Source organism: Archocentrus centrarchus, chromosome 17, assembly GCF_007364275.1.
Source record: "Archocentrus centrarchus isolate MPI-CPG fArcCen1 chromosome 17, fArcCen1, whole genome shotgun sequence".
In the NCBI taxonomy this organism is placed as follows: domain Eukaryota; kingdom Metazoa; phylum Chordata; class Actinopteri; order Cichliformes; family Cichlidae; genus Archocentrus; species Archocentrus centrarchus.
Window position 1 is genome coordinate 13,330,756 of NC_044362.1, and position 24,123 is coordinate 13,354,878.

Below are 24,123 nucleotides of genomic sequence, written 5' to 3' on the forward strand. Positions count from 1 at the left end.
TCTCCACACACAGACTCTGTAGAGCTCAAAGCAGCCAGAGAGGCTGCCTTAGCATCCCTGTGCAAGAAACAGCAGGAGCAGATCGACCAGCTCCAGGAGCAGCTCCTCAATGCTGAGAAACAGCTTGAAGAGGAAGCTGAAAAACGCAAAGAGGAAGAAGTGCGAGCCCGCTGTGAGATTGCAGAGCTCAAAGCTAAGTTCCACTTCAGTGAGGCCCTTCTTGTCACGATGAGGGGCTGTGTGTGGAGGGAGAGGACCCAATTGCAGGACTGACGCAGACTTGAACTAAAAACTGGTTTATTTTCAATCTCGAATAATACAAAATACAAAATCTCAACCAAGGCCAAAAATCAACTGGAAGCCTGGGAGAAAAGAAAAACAAAACTGAACAAACAAAGCACACACCTAAGGGTAAACCACGGGGAACAATGACGACGACGTGACAACTAACAAAGGCAGACTAAGGGTTTAAATACACACAATGGGATTAGGGCAAGTGGAAACAGAGGAAGAAGGCTATGCAAAAGAAACTCAAAATGCTGGGCCACCGGCCCAGGACCATGACAGTACCCCCCCCCTCAAGGGCCGGCTCCAGACGGCCAAAACCCGAAAACAAAAAGCCAGACCAGGGCGGGCGGCGGGGGACTAGGACAGAGGGCTCGAGACAAAAACAAAACAAAACCCCAAGGAGCAGCAGAGTCCAAACAAAACCCAGCACATCGACCAGGGCGGGCGGAGGGGGGCCAGGAAGGAGGGCCCGAAACAAAAAAAAACCCAAAAAGGCAACAAAGTCCAAAAAACAAACCAGGAAAGAAACAAAAGGCGGCAGCACAAGGCTGGAAAAAAGTCCAAAACAAAGAAAACACACAGTTCTAGAGGTTGACCGCGCTCCCAGCGGCGGCGACGAGGACGAGGACGAAGACAGGCAGGAGGCAACTGCGCTCCCAGCGGCGGTGGCGAGGACAAGGGCGAAGGCGAGCAGGAGGCCGACCGTGCTCCCAGCGGCAGCGGCGAGGACGAGGGCGAAGGCGAGCAGGAGGCCGACCGCGCTCCCAGCGGCAGCGGCGAGGACGAAGGCGAGCAGGAGGCCGACCGCGCTCCCAGCGGCAGCGGCGAGGACGAAGGCAGGCAGGAGGCCGACTGCGCTCCCAGCGGCGGCGGCGAGGACGAAGGCAGGCAGGAGGCCGACTGCGCTCCCAGCGGCGGCGGCGAGGATGAACAGGGGGCCGACCGCGCTCCCAGAGGCGGCGACGAGGACGAAGACGAAGGCGAGCAGGCTCAAGGTACTCGAAAGGCTCCAGACACAGGAAAGGCTCAGAACCACCAGAAGAGCCAGGGACCTTGAAAGAGCCACACTGCCGAACAGGAGGCCATAGTAGTCCATGGAGGGCCAAGGTCAAAACTGAAAACAAAAACATAAGGCCCAAACAAAAAACAGCACGAGGCCAGAAAAATAGTTCACAATGTCTAGGGGGCCGCCCAGGCCAAGGGGCAGAACTCACAGGCCAGGAAACAGATGAGTCATCAGGAGGCCGACCGCACTCCCAGCGATGGCGACGATGGATGAACTCAGGCGGCCGGCCGAGTGGCATGCGACGGAACCGGATGGCCTCAGGCGGGTGGCGAAGAAACGAGACAGGAGCCACAGCAGACCTGGACCCTCCTGAGCCCAGGGCAGTCAAGGACTCGGGGCACTCAGAAGACCCAGGACCCTCGGGCGGCTCGGACTGAGCAGAGAACCCCGGCGGCCCGGACTGAGCGGGACTCCCTGGCTGCATTGCAGGGCACGCAGCCGTCTCCTCCGACGACTGGGGCTGCTTTGCAGATGGATCGGGTGAATCTGAAGATGGAGGTGAAGGCAGATGAAGTGCAGGTGCAGGGTGAGGCGGAGCAGAGGCCCGAGGTGCAGGCTGAGTGTCTGTTTCCCTGGACAGCTGGTGCTGCTCAGGGGATTGTTCAGGTGAGTCTGATGGTGGTGGCGTGGAGGATAACTGGGAAACTGGCAGTGTGGGATCTAACGGAGACTGAGAAGGCTGAGCTGAGGCTGACTGAGAAGGCTGGGACTGAGCTGAGGAGGTGACTAAGGAGACCTGAGGGACCGAGGGAACCTGAGCTGAGGAGGTGACTAAGGGAGCTGAAGGGACCGAAGGCACTAAGGGAGCTGAAGGGACCGAAGGCACTAAGGGAGCTGAAGGGACCGAAGGCACTAAGGGAGCTGAAGGGACCAGAGCAGAGGGAACCTGAGGGACAGAGGGGACTGAGGGACCTGAGAGGGCCAAGGGGACTGGAGGGACTAAAGCGGGAACCGAGGGGACCGAAGCTGTGGGGCCAATGGGAAACGAAGCCATGGTTGAGAGAGCCGAGGGGAGCGAAGCTAAAGGCGAGGGAGCCGAGGGGAGCAAAGCTGAGGGAGCCGAGGGAGCTAAGGGGAGCGAAGCTAAAGGCGAGGGAGCCGAGGGGAGCGAAACTGAGGGAGCCGAGGGAGCTAAAGGGACCGAAGCTGAGGAGCCGAGGGAGCTAAAGGGACCGAAGCTGAGGGAGCCGAGGAGCTAAGCTAAAGGCGAGAGAGCAGAAGAGGGAGCTAAGGACCGAAGCTGAGGGAGCCGAGGGAGCTAAAGCTAAAGGCGAGAGAGCAGAAGAGGGAGCTGAGGGACCAGAAGCTGAGGCTGTGGGGACCAAAGGAACTGAGGGACCTGAAGGTACCGGAGCTGCAGAGGGAACCAAGGGAGATGAAACTAAAGGGACTGGAGCTGAGGGGACCAAAGGGACTAAACGGAGTGAAGGAGCTGGGGGAACTGAAGCTGGGGAAGATGAAGGTACAGAGGGAACAGGGACTGAAGGAGCTAAGGGCGTAAAAGGCTTAGAAGCACTAACTGAAGGTGAGGGACCAGAAGAGGGAGCTACTAAAAGGACCGAAAGGGAAAGAGCAGAGGTTGGAGCTACAGCTGACAGGGAGAGAGCTGGGGCTAAGGGAGCTGGAGCTAGGGGAGCTGGAGCTAGGGGAGCTGGAGCTAGGGGAGCCGAAGCTGAGAGAGCTGAGTGAGCTAGGGGAGCCGAAGCTGAGAGAGCTGAGTGAGCAGGGGGAGCAGAAGCTGAGAGAGCTGAGTGAGCAGAGGGAGCCGAGCTGAGAGAGCTGAGTGAGCAGAGGGAGCCGAAGCTGAGAGAGCTGAGTGAGCAGAGGGAGCCGAAGCTGAGAGAGCTGAGTGAGCAGAGGGAGCCGGAGCTAAGGGAGCTGAGTGAGCAGAGGGAGCTAAGGGAGCTGAGTGAGCAGAGGGAGCTAAGGGAGCTGAGTGAGCAGAGGGAGCTGAGTGAGCTGAGTGAGCAGAGGGAGCTAAGGGAGCTGAGTGAGCAGAGGGAGCTAAGGGAGCTGAGTGAGCAGAGGGAGCTAAGGGAGCTGAGTGAGCAGAGGGAGCTAAGGGAGCTGAGTGAGCAGAGGGAGCTAAGGGAGCTAAGGGAGCTGAGTGAGCAGAGGGAGCTAAGGGAGCTGAGTGAGCAGAGGGAGCTAAGGGAGCTGAGTGAGCAGAGGGAGCTAAGGGAGCTGAGTGAGCAGAGGGAGCTGAGGCTAAGGGGACTGAAGCTGGAACTGAGGACTGTGAGGTACCTGGCAGTGCTGACTGCGTGGAGGCTGACTGTGTGGAGGCTGGGGAAGCTGACTGAGCGTGAGGGAGAGCTACAGGGGCTGACTGAGACCCTGCTGCAGCTACGGCTAACGCTGACAACTGATGCGAAGGCTTGGACCTGGCTGCCCCCACCCGGAGCTGGTGCAGAGGTCAGCCCCTCTGTGGCTGCCCCCACCCGCGGAACAGGAACGGGTGCAAGGGAAGCTGGAGCCTGAGAGGCTGATGCAGAAGCTGGAAACTGAGACTGGGTGCTCCTCACCCGAGGAGCAGGAACGGGTGCAGGTTCTGGGTGTCCAACAGAAGCGTTGCTGTCAGCTGTCTCAGAGTCCACATTCTCTACAAACTCAATTCTAACGTTGGTCACTTTCTTTTCAGTCTCTAAAATCATAGCCTCAGCAGAGGATGACAAAGAGCCAGTGAGGATTGTTTCCTTAACAAAGTCTCGAATGGAGTCAGGCAGAAAAGTCAAAAGTCCTGGATGTGCTGATAACAGTCTGTGAACTATTTGTCTCCCGATCTCCCGGTCCTTTTCATTGGGAATCTTAAGCCATTGCTCACAGAGCACGGTTATAGCGTCCAAAAACTCCTGTTTGACATCCTCAAGAGTACAAGCAGTCTTAACAGAGGGACTCGTGGTTTTAACATCTACTGGCTGTGCCAACACGGTCTTTGAATTGTTGTTTGAAACAGGAGTCTCATTAGCGTACTCACAAGTTGGCCGTGATCATCACACACGGGGGAGAAAGCGGTAGAGAGCTGGGGTTGCACAGACCGCGCAGCGGCACTGGGCTGAGGCTGTGCAGAATCCACAGAGGAGGAAGGTGATGGGAGTCTTTGCTGCGGAGAGCCATGCTTCCTCCTGCCTGTATGAACAGGAAGCGCAGCGGCGGCAGGCTCCTCCTCTCACTGACGTGCCAGGAACGCAGCAGGTGAAGAGCAGGCTGGTGCCGATGACGAAAGTGGCGTATTCCACTGAGGTGGGGAGGAGAAATACCCGCCCACTTTAATCTCCGTCATGGCGGGCAGCGTATAGGCAGCTGTTGCAGCAGGCAGCTGCCGAAACAAATCATGAGCTCGCGACGGAGGTGGGGAGCGGCGACGGCGAGGCTTCCTCCTCCAGCCGGGCCCTCCCAGGGCGAGGCGTGTGCCGACGAACCGTGTCTCGTGTTCAGAAGCGAGCCACGGCTCACACACGTCGGGCTCGAAAAAACTGTAGTCCGCTGGGTCCTTACTGGTCACGTCGTTTTGTCACGATGAGGGGCTGTGTGTGGAGGGAGAGGACCCAATTGCAGGACTGACGCAGACTTGAACTAAAAACTGGTTTATTTTCAAACTCGAATAATACAAAATACAAAATCTCAACCAAGGCCAAAAATCAACTGGAAGCCTGGAGAAAGAAAAACAAAACTGAACAAACAAACCACACACCTAAGGGTAAACCACGGGGAACAATGACGACGACGTGACAACTAACAAAGGCAGACTAAGGGTTTAAATAAACACAAGGGGATTAGGGCAAGTGGAAACAGAGGACGACAGGTGAACCAAATGAACCTAATAACAAAGGGGAAGCAAAACTAGATACAAAACACAGGGAACACAAGATTGTCAAAATAAGACAGGAACTGACTAAACATAACAGACACAGACCTAACACTGAAAACTTGACAAGGAGAACATGCACAAAAACAACAAGGGAAACTAAACATACTCAAACAATATAACTATAAGAAACACTAAGGAACATAACCTAAAAAGTATGAGAAAGAAGGCTACGCAAAAGAAACTCAAAATGCTGGGCCACCGGCCCAAGACCATGACACTTCTTGAACAACATGACTTGAAGGTACAGACCTTCAATCAAGAGCTGGAAACCATCAAAGCTTCCGACATGGAAATTGTAGAGAAGAAAAAACAGAACAACATGACAATCACAAGCCAACTGAAGGAAATGGAAGCAGAGAAAAACATACTACAGCAGACTTTACTGTCTCTGCAGGAGACTCTGGAAAACCAAGAGGCCAGCATTATCAAACTAGATGATCCTGAGGCCCAAAGTGAGGCACTGCAGGAGATTCTGGAAATCAAACAAGAGAAAGAGTCCGATGGTAACAAACTAAAGGGTCCAGAGGAAATCCCCAAAAAGAAAAAGAAGAAGAAACGTGGCTGGCTGCGTAGACTATTCACGTGGTAGTGCAGCGTCCACATAATCTCCTACATAATCTCATTAGTAAACAACTAAATATCAAGAGCAAATAACTATTCACTTTGCCCCCCCCAACCGGTCACGGCAGATGACTGCCCCTCCCTGAGCCTGGATCTGCTGAAGGTTTCTTCCTGATTAAAGGGAGTTTTTCCTTCCCACTGTCGCCAAGTGCTTGCTCATAGGGGATCGTCTAATTGTTGGGGGTTTCTCTTTAATTCAGTTCAGTTTCATGTACAGTACCAGTCACCCATATGGACACACTCACCCATTCATATAAAAGGGTGAGTGTGTCTAAACCTTTGACTGGTACTGTACATGAAACTGAATTGAATTAAAGTTGATATGTAGGAGATTGAGTTGAATAAAGTGAATTACTCACTGAATCAAGGAACTGCAACATCTTAACCATAAATTTGACAAACAAATAACAAAATTAAAAAATTGGCATTAAAATCAAAAATCTGAATTGTGAAGACTTATTTTTTTTAAAGCATTTCAAATGTCAAATTACAGAAGCTTAACAGCAGAAATAACAATGTTTACAGTCTGGTTAAAATTATTATTTTTTCTCTGGGGACGGTTTTCACTGCATTTGTTTTATTGATGCCTTTGGGAGTATTTCAATCAAATTACCAATCAAATGATATGCAAATGATCAAAAGACCAGAGTAAAATTAGAAGAATTAGAGCAGGGGTCGGCAACCCGCGGCTCATTCAGGCTTAATCTGCGGCTCTGTGCGGCTCGCGGAAGTAAATTTTAAGTATCCAATTGAAGTGCAATTTATTTATGTCAGTTCAGTTTTTATTGTAGTTTTAAATTGGAACATTATTGTGATCTTGAAATATCAAAATAAAATCATTTTATTTATTTATGTTAGTTTCTTAATATATGCGTCACTCGCAGTAGCCGCTACCGGCTACAGGTAGTATTGGCGGCTCTCACTGTTTTGTTTTCCGTGGAAACCGGGTTCAAATGGCTCTTTCTGGATTACAGGTTGCGGACCCCTGAATTAGAGCGTCACCACCCTGAGTGATCCCTGATGGAGGCTATCCTAGAAGTTAGCATTACAGATTTGTATATCATGTTTTTAAATCAGGACAGAAAATAAATTTTAGGGAGAAAATTATGATATTTTTTAGAATAGAATAGAATGCCTTTATTGTTATTATACAGGATGTACAATGAGATTGGAGAACATGTTGTTGAACATTATAATCTCCACAAATTGAGGCCATTTGTAAGATTAAATAAAAATGTAAGAAAGCTACAGGTGAACCAAACCACGGTCAACGTCCCCGACAACGACTGTCTCATTAACCATTTACAGGCAAACGGCATCAAAGCGTCAAAAACGGTAACATGAAAATTTTATTTATATATGGCCCAATAACTGCAAAATGCTAACAAGCTTCTGGATTTTTAGAATTTGTTGTATTGGGCTCCAGAAAAACAAACGAAAAAGATGTCAAAAAAATCCAACTGCATACTTGTGTCATTGAAGGTTTAAAAAGAAAGAAAGAAAAACAATATGGTAGGAAAAAAGCTGGAAAATTTGGGGCAAATTTATCATTAAAAACTGACAACTTTATTATAGCAAAATGGCAAATTTGTAAGAAAAAAATGGAAATTTATGATTATAAAAAAACTGGTAAATTTACAATGAAAAAAATAAGCAATTATTTAGCAAGTGTGTGTGTGTATGTGTGTATGTGTGTGTGTTTGGCCTGCAGAGGAGGGAAACCACAGCCCACACACAGACACACACACACACACACAAACTCAAACACACACACAGACACACACACACACACACACACACGCACACGCACGCACACACATACACAATCACTTATAGCTACTGTAACAGGTAAGTGACAGATAGACCCATTTTCTCCCCCGCTCATGTAACCTTTTCTGTCTAGGGCTATCAAAGGTCACTCCGTCAGGCTTGATTTACTGTAGAAGCATGGTGCTCTCTCTCCTCTCTCTCTTACATCCCCCACTTCTGGTTATATTAGTCTGTCTCTCTATATGCAGTGTACACACCCTGTAAATGTTCTGTGAATTCACTATACTGGACTCAAGTTTGAAGGAGTCATTCTCTGTGCAAAAAAGAAAAAATAATAATTGAACGCAGCACAGACTGAATAGAGAAGTCGCATTACTGCATGCATGAGTTCATTCTTGTCACAATTTTTGGGATTTTCCATCATGTTCAGTTTTTTTAATATAACATTTACTTGTATGACATCCGAAAAGCCAATAATTCATCATACTTCATAGATCCATGGAGCTTCTTGAGGACTATTACCTTTCGCTTTTCATTTTTCCTCCTCTCCTCTATGTTTCTTTGTGCCACACTCATTTTATCTTGTAGCTTATTTGTTGTTCCCGCTATTTAGTCCTGATCTTTCTTTTGTACGTTTTTCTTCATTCTTCCATGTGCAGATCTTTTTTTTCCTGGAAAAAGACACAGACAATGTCTTCTTTCTTTCAGCATGGTCTTCAACTGGAAGAATGATTGCTTTGGTCTAAAGCAGAGGCAGAAAGAGGTGCCGTTTCAAATCAAGCTCTTGGTTTTTCCAAACCGAGCTCTTTTATCATTATAATAGTTTCATTTGCAACATACGAGCTGGTCTGACACCACGCCCCTGTGACGTAAAACCGCAACTGACGCGTCATTGCGCCCTTAATGAGAAGGATAAGGCTTTAGCTTAGAGCAGTGTAAAGCTCTTTCATGCACAAAGATTTACAATGGTTTCTGACTGCAAAGTCTGAATATGGAAGGAAAGAAAAAGTGTGGACTAGGTTCTATATAACAGAAATGTACAGACATGTTTCAGGGTGAGAAAGAAAGGAACAAAAAGGCTGTTGTCATATTTTGTTAGGGGCTTGAAGCTGCTGTTTTGTATCCTTACATCTGGATGGGAGGGCTGGGGGAATGGGTGACTTTATTGCTGTTATTGTGGTTAGACTAACTGGAAGGCTTTGCCTCCTGTAAAATAAGTATCTACAGTATGTAACTCACTCAGAGCTGAACAAAGATAATCTGGTTTTAAGGAGGAAAGGAATAAAGACAGATGTCTGAGTTTGTGTATAAAACAGGCAGTGAGAGTTTCAGGTGGAGTAAGCTCTCTCCAGCCATGGTTTTGTTTGATCTAAACACCTTTCTCTATTGACAAAGCTATAACAGTATATCTGTTTTAAGTGACTGGGGGAAAATGCAAAAACCTCATCTCATGTTGATGGAGTGCTGTTTGCACTCTGGTAGAATGGGTAGTGGTAAGGTGGACCAGATGAAGGATGGGAATAAATTTGGCATTATTCATCCTTTGATGCCTTTGTCTCCCTATTGCATCGCCTTCTCTGATGTCATGCTCCTCTGCATCTCATCTGCATCCATTCATGTCCCATTTGTCTCTTTTGACTCCTATCTCAGGTTCGCTGGCATCATGAATCCTTGGATTCTCTTCTTTATTACCTAATTTCATCATTTTTCCCTTTCTCGCTCTTCCACTGCCTTCTTCTTGTGTTTTTTTTTTTTGTCCTTTGTGAGATTGTTATTGCAGATCTGTCAATATTCAGAAGGTGTGGCAGAGGCCTCTGAAGCTTTCATCTTCTTAATTGACTCAGTTCCTCATTCTTCCCCTGTAATGTGTGTTTGTGAGAGGAACATATTACTTTATTTTAAATATGCCCCACATTAAAAGGCACTCCTTGAGCTTTATTGGAAAAACCAGTGTTCACTTAGCATATTGATTCATTAGTTGAATCTTTACACACTGAGACTGCTGCTTTTTTTTTAACACATATTTAAACATGTTGGCAGTTTCCTTTGTGGCTGTGTCAGACACCGTTAGTGTATGTGTGTGGGTGTGTGGGCTGTAGTGTGACTGTGTGCGTGACTGTCAGGAGCTAAGTGCTTTGAAGTTCACCATGCTGTGTGGTGTTTGGAGAGAACAATGAGCGAGTATTAGGCTCTCTTGCTAAGCCTTCCTGGGAACAAACAAGAGCAACAATAGAACACTTGTTGAGTTGTTTCCTCACTCAGATCTCAAACACAGAGTTACACAAAGTGACACACGGCTCTTTTCTTTCCTTATAGCAGTATACTGTAGGATACTGATGGATGGAGGTGTTTGTTGCATGTGAACATACAGGTGCTCTGGATCCAACCCCTGTTCTTTATTAAAAGAAGATGCATGTGACATTTATAAAGAGCTCAACTACTTAACAAGCAGCTATACCCACAAGCCCTCCCTCCCCATGAATTACTATCCCTTATGGGCTGAAGTGAGTCTGTGAAAATGCGATATAGCGGAAACGCGGTATTACACCATTTAGGCCTGATACATTTACACCTAATCTATGAGAGTGTTTAATGCGAGAGCTGTCCCATAAATAACTATCAATACTTCTCTTAATTGTAGTTATTATTACTGTGAGCTTTCTCGTTGAAGGGTTCCTTTTGCCAAACCCATCTATGAGGCAGAAAGGCGCAATCTGTCACTCTGTTTTACAGCCTTGTCTTCTGGGATTAAAAAAAAAAACAAAAAAAAAAAAACCAAGAGCAATGTCCTAATATGAAAATGCATATTTAATTCCCATAAAGTGATAGACACACATTTTCCCCTCCTTGTGAGTACTACATGAAGGACATCTGTTCATAGGGTTCAGTGTGACATTGCAGTAGTGCTTAGTAACTCAGTCTCCAAGAAATTCTGTTTCTACACAACTAAATTATTTTCCCACATGCATAGTTGCAACATAATCCCTGTTAGGATTATGTTCAAAGGTGTTTGAAATTTTCTTTAAAGGTGAGGCATTATATTTTTGAACTGCATCAGAGTCAAAAAAGGGTTGTTGTGGTTGATAGTGCTGCTACACAGGCGTCAGATTCCTGTTTGCAGTTTGGTCCAAAGGAAAAAAACCTCACTCTCATCACTGTGGAGTTTTTTTGAATTAAAGCACAATCTTTCTCTAACCTCGAGTAAGAGCTGGTACCGAAACATAACCATAAAAATGATAATAATAATAAATGATAATAATGCTGTGGTTACTACAAGTGGGTTTTGTGCTGCAAGTATATGTTACTGACACACAATTTGTGCTTTGGCCAATGTGGTGACTACAATTTAAATCATACAAAAAAACTTACCACAAAATGTTAAGACTCTTCTTAAATGAATGGGTTGTGTTTGATTGTCTAACAGCAGCTGATACCTCCTCCCACTACACCTTCCTGACAGCAGAACTGCACCCCTCACTGTGTCAGATGACATCTTTTTTTTCTTTCTTTCAGCTTTCAGAAAATAAAAATCTGATGTGCCCACTTCATGCAGTGATTGACTGGATGGGTAGTTTTTTTGTTTTTTTTTATTCTTCTTCATAAAACTGCTTTTTTTGCCACTTTTTGTGTCAAGAAGAGCATGTCTGAAAATGTGAGCTCATATCCCCCACTTGTTCAATTTGTTGTGTTGAGAAAACAAAGACAAGCTGTTTTCATGTCACCTCAACAACGTGCACAAGCAGTGGTCCTCCCCTGACCTTGACATTTCCTTTGCTCATCTCTGTGGTGTTTCGGTGCAGAGAACATTGCACAGGTAGGAGGAGAAGCGAAAACAGGTGGCCTATTTCTGTAATCACTGAACAAGAAGAAAAACCCACACCTTTGGCTGCAGATTTAAGTAGCACAGGTCTGCAGCCAAAATGCTTCTGGAATAAATTTCGTCATTCAGACTGAAACCGATGCTTAAAATTGTTGGTGAGCTCTAGTTTTCATGAGCTTCACTTGTAATGCTGCAAACTAAAGTTACATATTTTAAAGCATGTTAAAATAACCCACAATTCAGATTTAGCATTTTCTTTAAACACTGTGCTGTTGAGCGTACTGGAACTCATGGAGCTTTTAATAGCATCCAAGGAAGGAAGAGTTGATGGCCCTTATCAAATCCTATCGCTCAAATCCTTACGCCTGCCCATTTTTCCTGCTTCTAAAACATCAACTTTGAGGACAAAATGTTCCCTTGCTCCCTGATATAGCCCACCCACTAACAGGTGCCATGATAAAAGATATAATGGGTGTTATCCACATGGAAATAGTAGCCAATCAGCTTTTTAAATTTTCTAAAAATGTTTGGATTAATCGAATTAATTAAAAACCACAAGAACACCTTTTCATCTCGGAAACCAACATCTGAAAAATTGGTGTGTGTTCATGCAGCTCTGTATCACTCAGACAACAATATAATTTACTGAAGAAGCTGCTTTCCATTTGTTGAGCTCTTGTTTTCATGTGTGCTCACAGCAATTAGCACATTTATCATGTGGCTGGCAAAGACAGAATTCATTAATCACAGATTTACAGTATAAATCTTCAGATGGCCGTTCTCCTCTTTCTCAGCTGCACCTTCGTGAGTCAAAATAGCAGCTGCACATGGAGACCCTCATGCAGTAGTTGCAGTTGAGTAAGCTATTTTCCTAAGAAAGGTTTCTTACTAAGTGAAATGAACTGTGTCTAAGTGTATCAGAGCTGTTGGATTCTCTAAGTGCTAAGGAAGGGAACTTTCATTTCTCATCTCATTTAGCATAGGTTAAAGTGGGCTATCCAGGTTCTGAATGGAGGTATTAATTGTCACCTCGGCTGGACATTAAATATTGTCCCAGTGTCTGAGCAGTGACTTCATTGTCCTCGTCTCCCATTTACACTGTTTCATCAACGTCTGTCTTTATGTCAACTCCTTTCTGTCTCTGCTTTTCTATTTTTCTCTCAGGTTGCCTGCCTCTCACTTCTCCCTTTCTCTCTGTTCCTGCCTTAGATCAATGGTCTGAGTGACTATGGTTAATCTTAATGGTGTTTGTGACAAAGTTTAGATGCTTTGTGTGTGTGTCTATGTGTGTCTGTGTGTCTATATGTGTCTAGGGCAGGTCAAGTATTGCTCACTCAGCACTGTCCTGCCCCTTGGACATTACCACACGCCTGCCTGCCTGCCTCCTATCCAGCCACAATCAATTTCACAATCACACACACACACACACACACACACACACACACACACACACACACACACACACACACACACACACACACACACACACACACACACACACAGCAGTTTTAATGGAACAGTTTTAGAAACAAATTTTTTCTTTTATATGACAATAAAACACTGGAACAAAAACACTGTTAAAATGTAACAAAATGGCTGACTGATTTGATCAGTGCTATCACAATAACAATATTACTAGCCATAACAGCAAGCCTGATTGTTTAAATCTTATGAGTGTGTGTGTGTGTATGGGTATGTCATCATGGCAAAACGTAGTCCTGGGAAGACTGACTTAGTTATTGATGTTCTCAACCCAGATTCTTTAAATGTATTTATGAAGTATCTTCATATAGTGTATCAACATATAACACAATGACATCACAGCTATATAAGATGCAGTCATGACACTTAACAGGCGTGAATTGACATCAAAATAAAGTCAGATGGTGAGTGTGGCCCAATAACCCATAAATAAATTCATAAATGCTAACATTTGATGTAATGCACTTTAATCGAAAATAAATAGTTTTTGCTGAGTAGTCACTTTTCAGGAGAGGCTTCTACTGACGACTGTTGTCTGATGTTGAAAGTCCCTTTAGACGTCCCAAAGTAACAACTGATGTTTCTGCATTCAAAGTCCAATATGTAGTGTCAAACTGTGCCTGAAGTGATCACAGAAATAATGGTTATACTTTGGCAGGTCAGCTCCAAAGACTTTAATGAAAGACTTAATATGACTTACCTGTTGTATTTCCTCCATTATTTACATTCATTTTACCCATTAACACCATCTGAATTGTTTGAAAGTTAGAAATGGGAACAGATACACAGTTAAGATCCAGCGTACACTGCTGAGCACTACAGTTAACATTTGATTCTAGTGTTTGCTCATCTGAGTGTGTGAGTGTACAGCGAGGCAGCTGCAGCATCGCCCCTCTGATTTTATGATTACCACATTTCGTGTTTCCTGCCCATAATTGTAGACTGTGTCTTTGCATATCTATATTGGTCTGCGAGTGCACTCAGCGTGGGCTCTCGCTCCAATCAGTGTAAGATTTCACTGTAGACAGATCTTGAACACATGTAAGTGAAAAAGAGCCTGATGAACTGTAAATCTGCCTCATCCTCAGGAAGAGAGAAATGAAGAGGGAGATACCCCACAGTGCTTATATAGCATGGGCCAGGTGGTGTGAGTGAGTGCAAAGGGAGATGAGTCAAAAGTGTGGTGTGTGTGTGTGTGTGTGCTGTCCGTGAGTGTATATGAGGTGGGGTGGAGGCGGCATTCAGCTAGCACCTGGTGCTGACAGGCTCTATGAGACTCTGCGATCCGATTCAGGTTCAGCCCCCGTGCTGCTTTGAAGGGCCTTGTACAGCTCATTTCCTCTCCTCTCCTCTCCTCTCCTCTCCTCTCCTCTCCTCTCCTCTCCTCTCCTCTCCTCTCCTCTCCTCTCCTCTCCTCTCTTCTCCTCTCCTCTCCTCTCCTCTCTCTCCTCTCCTCTCCTCTCCTCTCCTCTCCTCTCCTCTCCTCTCCTCTCCTCTCCTCTCCTCACCATGGGGGTCCCATCATTACTGCTGATTAACGAGCTGTCATTCCTGACAAGCTTGCTGATTGAATGAGTGTGCTCACTCATATGGCTTGCTCCTGCCCATGTGTAATGCCCTTTGTGAGTGTGCGCTTTCCTCGGTCTATGCATGTGCCTTTACCCATCTGTATGGGCACCTGTGATGGGTGTATGTGTGCAACTATCCCTTACTCTGATTATGATTGCAGTGTGAGTGCGAGGTGGTGCTCGGCAAGAGAAGGGGAAAGAGGAGGAAGTCAGTCTTTTGTTCTAACCGTGCTGGAACAGACAACTTGCATTGTGTTGTCTACTTTTTTTTCAAAGCTTTCATATAAGTATTCAGTATTAAATTATAAAATTTGCTGCTTTGATGTTTGATTGATTTGATGTTTTTTGACACTCAGTTGGAAAAAGGCATTCAACATACTGTTGAGTAGCACTACCTTACCTGGTAACTTGTAGAATAGCTATGCCATACCTGTGCATATGCGATTTATTACTAAAGAAATGGACAAAGAAATGTACAGGGTGTAGTTCACGTGGAAGTACAAAGGTTGAATGTAAATGCAGCATTAAGTGTCTCTTACCGGGGTTCCTCACATTCCTGAGGCATTAATGTGCCACAGCAAGGTCATTAAAAAGTGCCAGTGAAAGGAAGTGGCCTGATTGGTTGTTTGACCTTTAAAGGGTAATTGCCACTTTTAAAAACTAATAAAGATTCTGTGAGGCTGAAAGGAAGCAAACCCATTTTACAGGAAACAATAACCCCAAACAATAAATGTATGTTTCTCCATAAAAACATGGGACAAGTTATTGGGAAATGGCTCTTAAAGGGAATCAAAGTGAAAACTGCAGGTTTTTCTTTTTTTATTCTGTCTCTGTCCCCTCACCTTTAGCTCTTAAATATTTCAATCATATAAAGTCATCCTCCTGTATGTTGTAATGTGCAATGTTCTTATTAATAGCAGAGGTTGCTGCATTTTGTAAAAGTTAACCCTTGAAATACCTTTGATTGTTAAAAGACCGTTTCTTCAAAGCCTAATATCCAATTTTTCAGAGTGCTAAAAAGGGAATGGGAGATTTAAGTAAAAAACTTATGACACTTTTACTGGCTCTGAGTTAAAAGGTGCCCTCTATTCAGCTAGCATGAAAGTCCAACTTTGAACAGCAGCATTTTGGAATATAGATTACTCTCAGTACCCAGACCATTGTCACTTCAAAGGGTCTTGTGCTCACAAGCCTCAGAAATGGTTACTCGTAAAAGAGGAATAAAAATGGAGCAATATGAGACTGTAACCAGGGATAGTGATGGCCTGAAACCTGAAGAGGAGGACAGACCAGATAAAGGAATTAATGGAATTAGTCAGAGCGCTTTAAGGCACCTGAACTCCTGAAGACCACTGAGTCTTGGAGGAAATAGACAACATGGAGAACATAAAAAAAAATAAAAAACCGAGAAGCAAAGAAAATAGAGTGAGGTCAAATGAGACATAGAGAGGAGCTGATACGATACTAGCAAACTCGTTAAGCTTCAGTGAACAGGACTGATGCGAAAAAAGAAGGGCAAGAGTTGTAAAGGCTGACATAAAAACATACACAGCAGAAAGAAAACATCCAATATTTCTTAAAGTAAAAAAGATAAAATATAGAAAGAAGTGAAACTAAATAGTTGAATGAGAGAGAAATGTTCACAGAGTGCTGGGTGGCAGTCGGGTTGTCCATGGATGGTATAAGTCTTCAATGACAGTGCAGTAATTACCACCTACGTGTTTCTCCTTAAATGTGCCCATGACAAACATCATGACAGACCACTGACACTGTCATCACCGGAGTGAGTAGCAGGCACCCTGAGGTGGTGATTCAACATCATTAGTGAACATGAATGGCTGTGGGCATTAGAGACGCAACATTACACTACACCATGCCTGGTGCTAATGATGTGGAAAACTAGATACCATCTCTTCACTTGCCATCCTTCACTCACAGAATCCTTTGGAGAAAAAAAAAAAAAGTGGAAACCTTGCAGGAAAACTAGACAGGAGAGAGAGAGAGCGAGCGAGAGAGAGAGAGAGAGGGAGAGAGAGAGAGTGAGAGAGAGAGAGTGAGAGAGAGAGCGAGAGAGATGCGTTAGAGGAGAGAGAGTGAGAGACAGAGAGAGTGAGAGTAGAGAGCGAGAGAGAGAGAGAGAGTGAGAGAGAGAGAGAGAGAGAGAGTGAGAGAGAGAGAGAGTGAGAGAGAGAGAGAGATGTGTTTTCTACACATGTCATGGGTTTGTGTCTTTATTTCTGTGTTCAAAAGTGTGTAAACCACATGTGAGAAGAGAATAAAAGGAAGAAAACCAACACATAATTTATGGCTGGATGGCAAAAGCCCGTATTTAACAGTCTTTTCCTACCTCTTTCTTAATCATAGTACATCACACACAGGTAGCCTTCCACCGTGGGTTTGTGAGCTCCTCTGCATTTGGAAGTAAGCTGGCTGTCTGCTAGATCTGCCACTAGATGTAACATCTGGGAAAGAGGTAAAATGGTGGAAAATCCTATTTTCTAAAAGGCATCACAGCAAGGCTCACTTATCTGTGAGGACTGATACAGCAAATGCATTTGAAGGTGTGCATTTGTGTGTTGTGTGAGTCTGTCTGGGTAAGTTCTATGATATTCCAAGCTAAAGACACTTTGTCTATGTGTGTGTGTGTGTGTGTGTGTGTGTGTGTGTGTGTGTGTGTGTGTGGTGTGTGTGTGTGTGTGTGTGTGTGTGTGTGTGTGTGTGTGCATGCATGTGTGCACAGGAGCATGCCATAGCAGCCCACAGTGAGCATTCCCACATCCAGGCTATCATCATCTCACCTCCTGCTATTATTACCACTTCTGACAGCCCACTCCTGACTAAATTAATTTCCCCCCTTTCCAAGTTCTCATCCCCCCTCTCAAATCTCTCCCATCTGCCATCACCACCCTGACCAACGCATTTTTCTGGCATTTGTACTCATCCACTTTCATTTTTTTTTTTTTTGCTCTCCCTTTTCCTCTGTATCTGACAATGCAAGGAAAAGCCAGTTTTCCACTCCATTTTATTCATTTATACCTCCTAAGAGGTTGCTGTGCCTTACTGAGACGTGTCTATATCGAGAATCTAACGTCTGCTGGACATACTCCTCACCCACGGAGATGAACAGAAGAAGAAGAAAAAAGGAAAAAGCAGAAATTGAGAGAAAAATTGGAAGGGAGGCAGCAATTGTTTGGAAAGCAATTGGTTGTATTCACTTTGCAGAAACCCATTTGCACATCATTTCCATTTTAAAGCAGAAGACAAAGACTTAGATGGTGGCTACGCAGTGGTTTGAGCTTCTGTAATTTACATGTTTTCAGGGTCTCTTTGGAATGTTTTTTCATTTCTGTCACATGCCTGTTCCACTGGAAAACCCACTTATGACTGTTACACACGCAATTCTTAAATAAAATTATGTCACAGTCAACTAAGAAAAGGAATCGAGCTCAGACAATTAGACACACCATCTGCCTCGCCTTCCACCAGTCCCCTATGCGATCGAAGTAAATATCAGCCAAGTTAGTTAAGCAAATGCCACCGACCCCTCCGGTTCTGTGTTCAGAATGGACGGACAATTATTAATATGGTTGTATTGTCTATTATCTTTACATGAGGGAGGACTCTCTTTGGTGATGTTTAATGAGAAAGGCAGAGGGATATTGTTAGCTTCATTAAGCTGGGACATATGCTTCAGTCACAGCGAAGAAACCAGAAAACTACACAAAACAACAACAGCCCTGAATCACAATGAAGATGCACTCATTTGCCTCCTGCTCCCAGTGGATGCACAGGACCACACAAGATTTGTTGCATTCTGTCTCTGTAGGCACTTTGTGTTCTGGCGTGTAGCGTAAGATGCAGCTTTATGACAGAAAAGTAAGTATTTTCCTGAGGCGAAGCAATACATGTCCTTATTTTGTGCTCTTTCCATATTTTAGTGACTCAATGCTGTACAGCAAATTGGAAGAAGTTGTTTTACGGAGAGTGCCAGAGGCTCACTGCAGTGTCATTGTCAAGGTGGATCAAGGGTTGTGCTGATTAATATGTTGATTTATCTGTGGAAGACATTGCCAAAGTGTCTGATCTTATAACCACATTAATTATAACTGTTGTCAGATTTTGAGAGAGATAATAAACCTTCTTAAAAACAAACAAGAATAAAGCAAATAACAAAAAAATGTCACTCTATTTTGAATCATTATGCACTGATTGCAAGAAAGCCACCTTCTGTACTATGTTTGGAAATTATTCAAAAGAAAGCAGGCACAAGGTGAGATAATAAAGTTAAATTTAAATAAGGATCATTTCCCTCTTGATCTCTTCCAGCATCCCCACTATTTTTAGATTGCTCCCTGGAAGTCGTGCTCAGTGTACGGACATCTGCACAGCTGTGATTTCACTGTGGGCCTCAAACAGAAATCAGCTTCTGTGTCATAGCGACTTTACTTTTGCATCAAGGATCATCACTGCTGATGAGGCGGCACAAACCACCTAAACCTGTGGGTGCCCTTCTCACCAGCTTTCTCTCCCAGCAACCTTTGAAGGGTCACTGTTTTGACACTGTATGAAATCCAGTCGCAAAAGTGCAAGTGGTCAAGAAACAACACTTCCAGGGAGCGATCTTAAAATAGCAGCTGTGCTGGAAGCACTTTGCTGCACTGACCAGAGAGACTATCTTGAAGGGGAAAATAGATTTAATTTAAATGAGATTGTTTTTAATTTTTAATTATGGGTGTAATTAAAGAATTTTATGATTGTACCTGGTACATGGGGGGCCCTCACTGATTCAGTGCTGGGTTTTTGTCACCATGACAATGTATTCCACCTAGCCCTACATATTTACATCCATCTTTTCTTACAGTACAACAAGACAAACAAAATATGAAATTGATTTATGTGCAGAAACTCATTTAATTCTGATTTCTGGTCTTGTCTTGTGCGGTCTGTTCTTTGTTCTGTTGATTTATGAACAAGGTGTCTCATCTTATTCTGTGTTGTGTTCTATATACTGTTGACCCTTTATTGATTCCTTCTTCTTTATCCCTTGTTTTCTCCTTATTTCCACATGGTGTACTGTATATATTCCCTTCCCAACTATTCCTGTACTTCCTTTGGGCATTTTTTTTTTTTTTTTGCCCTTTCTTTCACCTCTTTTCCTCCCTCTCTCCATCACAGCATGGTGAACTGAGATGAATTAACCTTTCTGAGGAACAATGCCATTACAAGCATGGGTGCATCCCACTATGCATGTGTGTGTGTGTGTGTGTGTGTCTGCAAGTATGTGTCAGTTGGTAAGCTTGTGTGTATGTGACAAACTGCGACTGTGCACACACAGTCGCAGAGAGTCTTCCTGGGGGAAAACAAGGATACAGCCTTTTGTTTTTGCTCTTGTTTCAGATTACAGTTTGTTTTATTAATGCTATGGTAATCTGGGATCCCCACCCTGTCTGGTTGTCGCGCTTCTCGCAGTGGAGGAAAGCTCAAAGGAACCCACTGATCTAAGTTACCCCAGAGATTTTGTGCCACTCAGCCAGTTACTACCGTGTCAGTCTTTCATGGAGGTGGAGGAAAGTGGCTGCTGGAGAACTGCAACAGACAATATGCTTAAAACAAAGGCTCAAAACATAGCGGAAACACCAGTGGAAAGGCCCAACCCTTAAGGAGCTTGCATGGCGAAGCGTATTTTTCATTATATGCTTATTTACGCTGCTATTTTCCACTTGACTGGCTGACTGCTACAAAATGCCTGCACTAAACATGTTGCATAATAACATACGTGACAAAAATAGTGATTGTGTTGATGTCCTCATGAAGTAATTAGCTGCAAATGTCAGTCAGCATTTGATTTCATGCTTCAAGAAGATTCCATCCAACAGACAACAATGTGTTTAGCCATTTTACCCCTTAGCCTGTAAAGGCTGATGGAGCATTGTCGACACCCCACCAGGAGGGCAGGCGGGCAATTTTCAACTTTGTGAACGCGATAATTTAAGAACCATGTGACCAGAGATGTTCAAATTTACACAATAGATGCATCTACTTAAAATCTCCAATGAGTTTGAATCTAGGCAACCTTGACATCAGAGGTCAGATTTTCTGAAAATCTTGTGAACCCAATACCTGGAGAATGATGTCACCTAGGATTTTCAAATTGATGCCATAGCTGCATCTACTAAAAATCTTGCATTACTTAGTTCTTACCATAATACTGCCAATCACAGAAAGTGAGAGTATTGCAGTGAGAGTACTGACAGGGACTAGAAAGAGAGAGCATATTTCTCCCACAATGGCTTCTTTTTATTGGCTCCCAGAATTGAATTTAAAATCCTTCTCATACAAGACCTTGAATAATCAGGCTCCACCTTAACCTATTTAAAAGTCGAATGGGTGGCAGAGTCTTCAGCTTTCAGGGTCCTCTTCCGTGGAACCAGCTCCCAGTTTGGATTCTGGAGACAGACACCCTCTCGGTTTTTGAGATTAGACTGTTTAGGTTGTTTTGATAGTTGGGTTTTCTCTGTATTATTGTAGGGTCTTTACCTTACAATATAAAGCACCTCGAGGCAACTATTTGTTGTGTTTTGGCGTTGTATAAATTAAATTGAATTGAATTATTCTCAGTGGTTTATATTTATTATAATGTTAGCATTTCTACTTCCTGGTTCTTACTTAGCCATTTGCTTTTGAATTGATATGGTGAATAAAGTCACTGAGGCTCATATGCAGCCCATTAAGATCTACTGACACTTGTAATTATGTGTTCTCAAACTTGTACACAAAAGCAAATGCAGCGCATGTAAATTTATATGTTTACAAATGTTGAAAATTTCTTTGTCTCTGTCTCTGCCTTTGTCTTTTCTTCTCTTCATCTCTCCATCGAGTCTTCTTTTTCTTTCACCTGCAGGAGACAGCCTATGAAATATTAATTATGATGCACTATCAAGACTATGTGCCTGGCCTACTGAAAAGCCCTTGTGTGTGTGTGTGTGTGTGTGTGTGTGTGTGTGTGTGTGTGTGTGTGTGTGTGTGTGTGTGTGTGTGTGTGTGCGTGTGTGTCTTTCTTGGGGCTGGTGTTCTGCCTGCTAATGACCGCTGTTTTTGAGACCTTTTGGCCTGTTTCTCTCCACTCTTGTTTGTCGCTTCCTTATCTGCCCCTTTCACCTCTAATCTTGTGCTTCATCCCCATGTTACTTCCTCCTTTCTCCCCTTGTCCACTGCCCAACCGCACATGCAGGTTCAAAAACTAGCCTTGAGCTCCGCTTACACCTTGCCAGTGCAAACTGAATCTCCCCAAACTCTCATTTCTCAGCTGTCTCTCTCGTTTCACTTTGTGTCAGAGATTATGTGGTAATGAGGGTGTCTTGTTTGTAGAGCGAGACCTTCCTAACCCTGCTTCTCCTGCTCTCTCTCTCTCTCTCTCTTTCATGTTGTCACTCTCTCATGCTGTCCTCTCCATCTGCCTTCCTCCTGTTTCATTAATTACAAGTGGATGTGGTTGCGTGTGTGTGTGTGTGTGTGTGGGCCAGAGGTGACCTGGGTGTTAATGTGAATGGAAAGACCTCATGACGTGTGTTTCAACTGGTGTGTGCTCTGGCTTGTCAAATTTATTTTTAAGTCATTGTGGAATTTTACACGACACAGTGTGTAAGGGACAGCAGAAAATTACACTATTACAGGTTTTATTAGAGATTACTTTCAGTGTACATGTGTGCAAGTGTGTGTAGGTCGGTGTAAAACATACAGTACTGTCAAAAAGTATTTGCCCCTTCCTGATTTTTTTTAGTTTTTTGAGCATTTGTCGCAGATCATTAAACAAATATTAATATTAGACAAATATAACCTGAGTAAATACAAAATATAATTTTTAAATGATGATTTTATTTATTAAGGGATAAAAGTTATCCAAACCTACCTGGCCCTATGTGAAGAGCAATTGCCCCCTTGTTAAATCATGAATTAACTGTGATTAACCCAGCTGATTTCAATTTCACTTGCCACACTCAGGCCTGATTACTGCCAGACCTCTCGAATCAAGAAATCACTTAAATAGACAATGACAAAGTGAAGCTAAAAAATCTCAAAAATCATGTCATAATCTAAAGAAACAGCTGAGAAAAGTAAGTAGTTGACATCTATCAGTCTGGAAAGGTTCGATCCCTGGCTGTGTGAATGGGTGAATGAAGCATGTTGTATAAAGCGCTTTGAGTGCTCAACATAGAGTAGAAAAGCACTATATAAGAATCAGTACATTTACCATTTACCATCGACGACTCATCCAAGAGGTCGCACAAAGAACCCAGAACAACATCTAAAGAGCTGCAGACCTCACTTGTGTCGGTTAAGGTCAAAGTTCACGATTCAACAATAAGAAAAGAGAGTTGGCAAAAATAACATCCACAGAAGGCCAAAACCACCGCTGACTGAAAAGAACACAAAAGGCTCATTTCACATTTCCGCAGAGTCAGCCTGATGATCCCCAAGACAGGAAATATTCTGTGGACTGATGAGGCAAAGACTGAACTCTTTAGTAGGTTTGAGTCCTGTTACATCTGGCATAAAACTAACACAGCATTTCATGCAAAGAACATTATACTAGGAGTGAAACATGGTGATGATCGTGCCGTAACTGATGAAACCATGAATTCTGCTCTCTACCAGAAGTTTTCTATGCCCTGAAGGTCAGGCACACTCAGGTTATGTACTGTAGCAGGACAATGATCCAAGCACACCAACAAGTCCATCGCTGAATGGCTAAAAATACAAAATACAAAAAAACAAAAAACTTAAAATTAATGTATTGGAGGATAGATTTAAAACTTGGATTTAAGTCCAGATGTAAATCTGAGTCTTAAATCTAAGTCTGGACTTAAATCTGATTGAAATGCTTTGGCATGACCTTAAACAGGCTGTTCATGCTTGAAAATCCTCCAATGTGTCTGAATTAAAGCAGTTCTACAAAGAAGAGTGGGCCAGAATTCCTCTGCAGTGATGCGAAAGACTCATTGCCAGTTATTACAAATGCTTTACTGCAGTTCTTGCAGCCAAGGGTGGAACAACCAGTTATCAGGTTTATGGAGCAATTACTTTTTCACACAGGGCCAGGTAGGTTTGGATAACTATTTTTCCCCTTAATAAATAAAATCATCATTTAAAAAAAATGCAATTTGTATTTACTCGGGTTATCTTTGTCTAATATTAAAATCTCTGTTTGATGTTCTGAAACATGTAAGTGTGACAAACAAAACAAAAAAAACCCTAAGAAATCAGGAAGGGGGCCGAATACAAATACTTTTCTCAAATTAACAGAAGTCTGTCCTCTTACAGAAATCAGTTTTTCTCTTCTCTCTTCCTACCTCATTCAAACCCATGTGAAATAATTCCTGCTTCATAACTCTGCCTTCCATTGCTTCCTCATTTTCCCATACAAATATACATGCCATTCATAGAGGCATTGAAAAGATGTCCATATGTAATGTGCTTTTGAGTGCAGACAGAAATAAACGGTCTTTTTCACTTACAATCTATTATCATGCATTTGAATCCTCAACAAGAGCCTGGCCCAGCGTGGTAGAAAATGTCACCTGTCACATTAGATGATAATTGTGCCAAGATGAAGGCAGTGGAGACAGTAGCCCTGCTA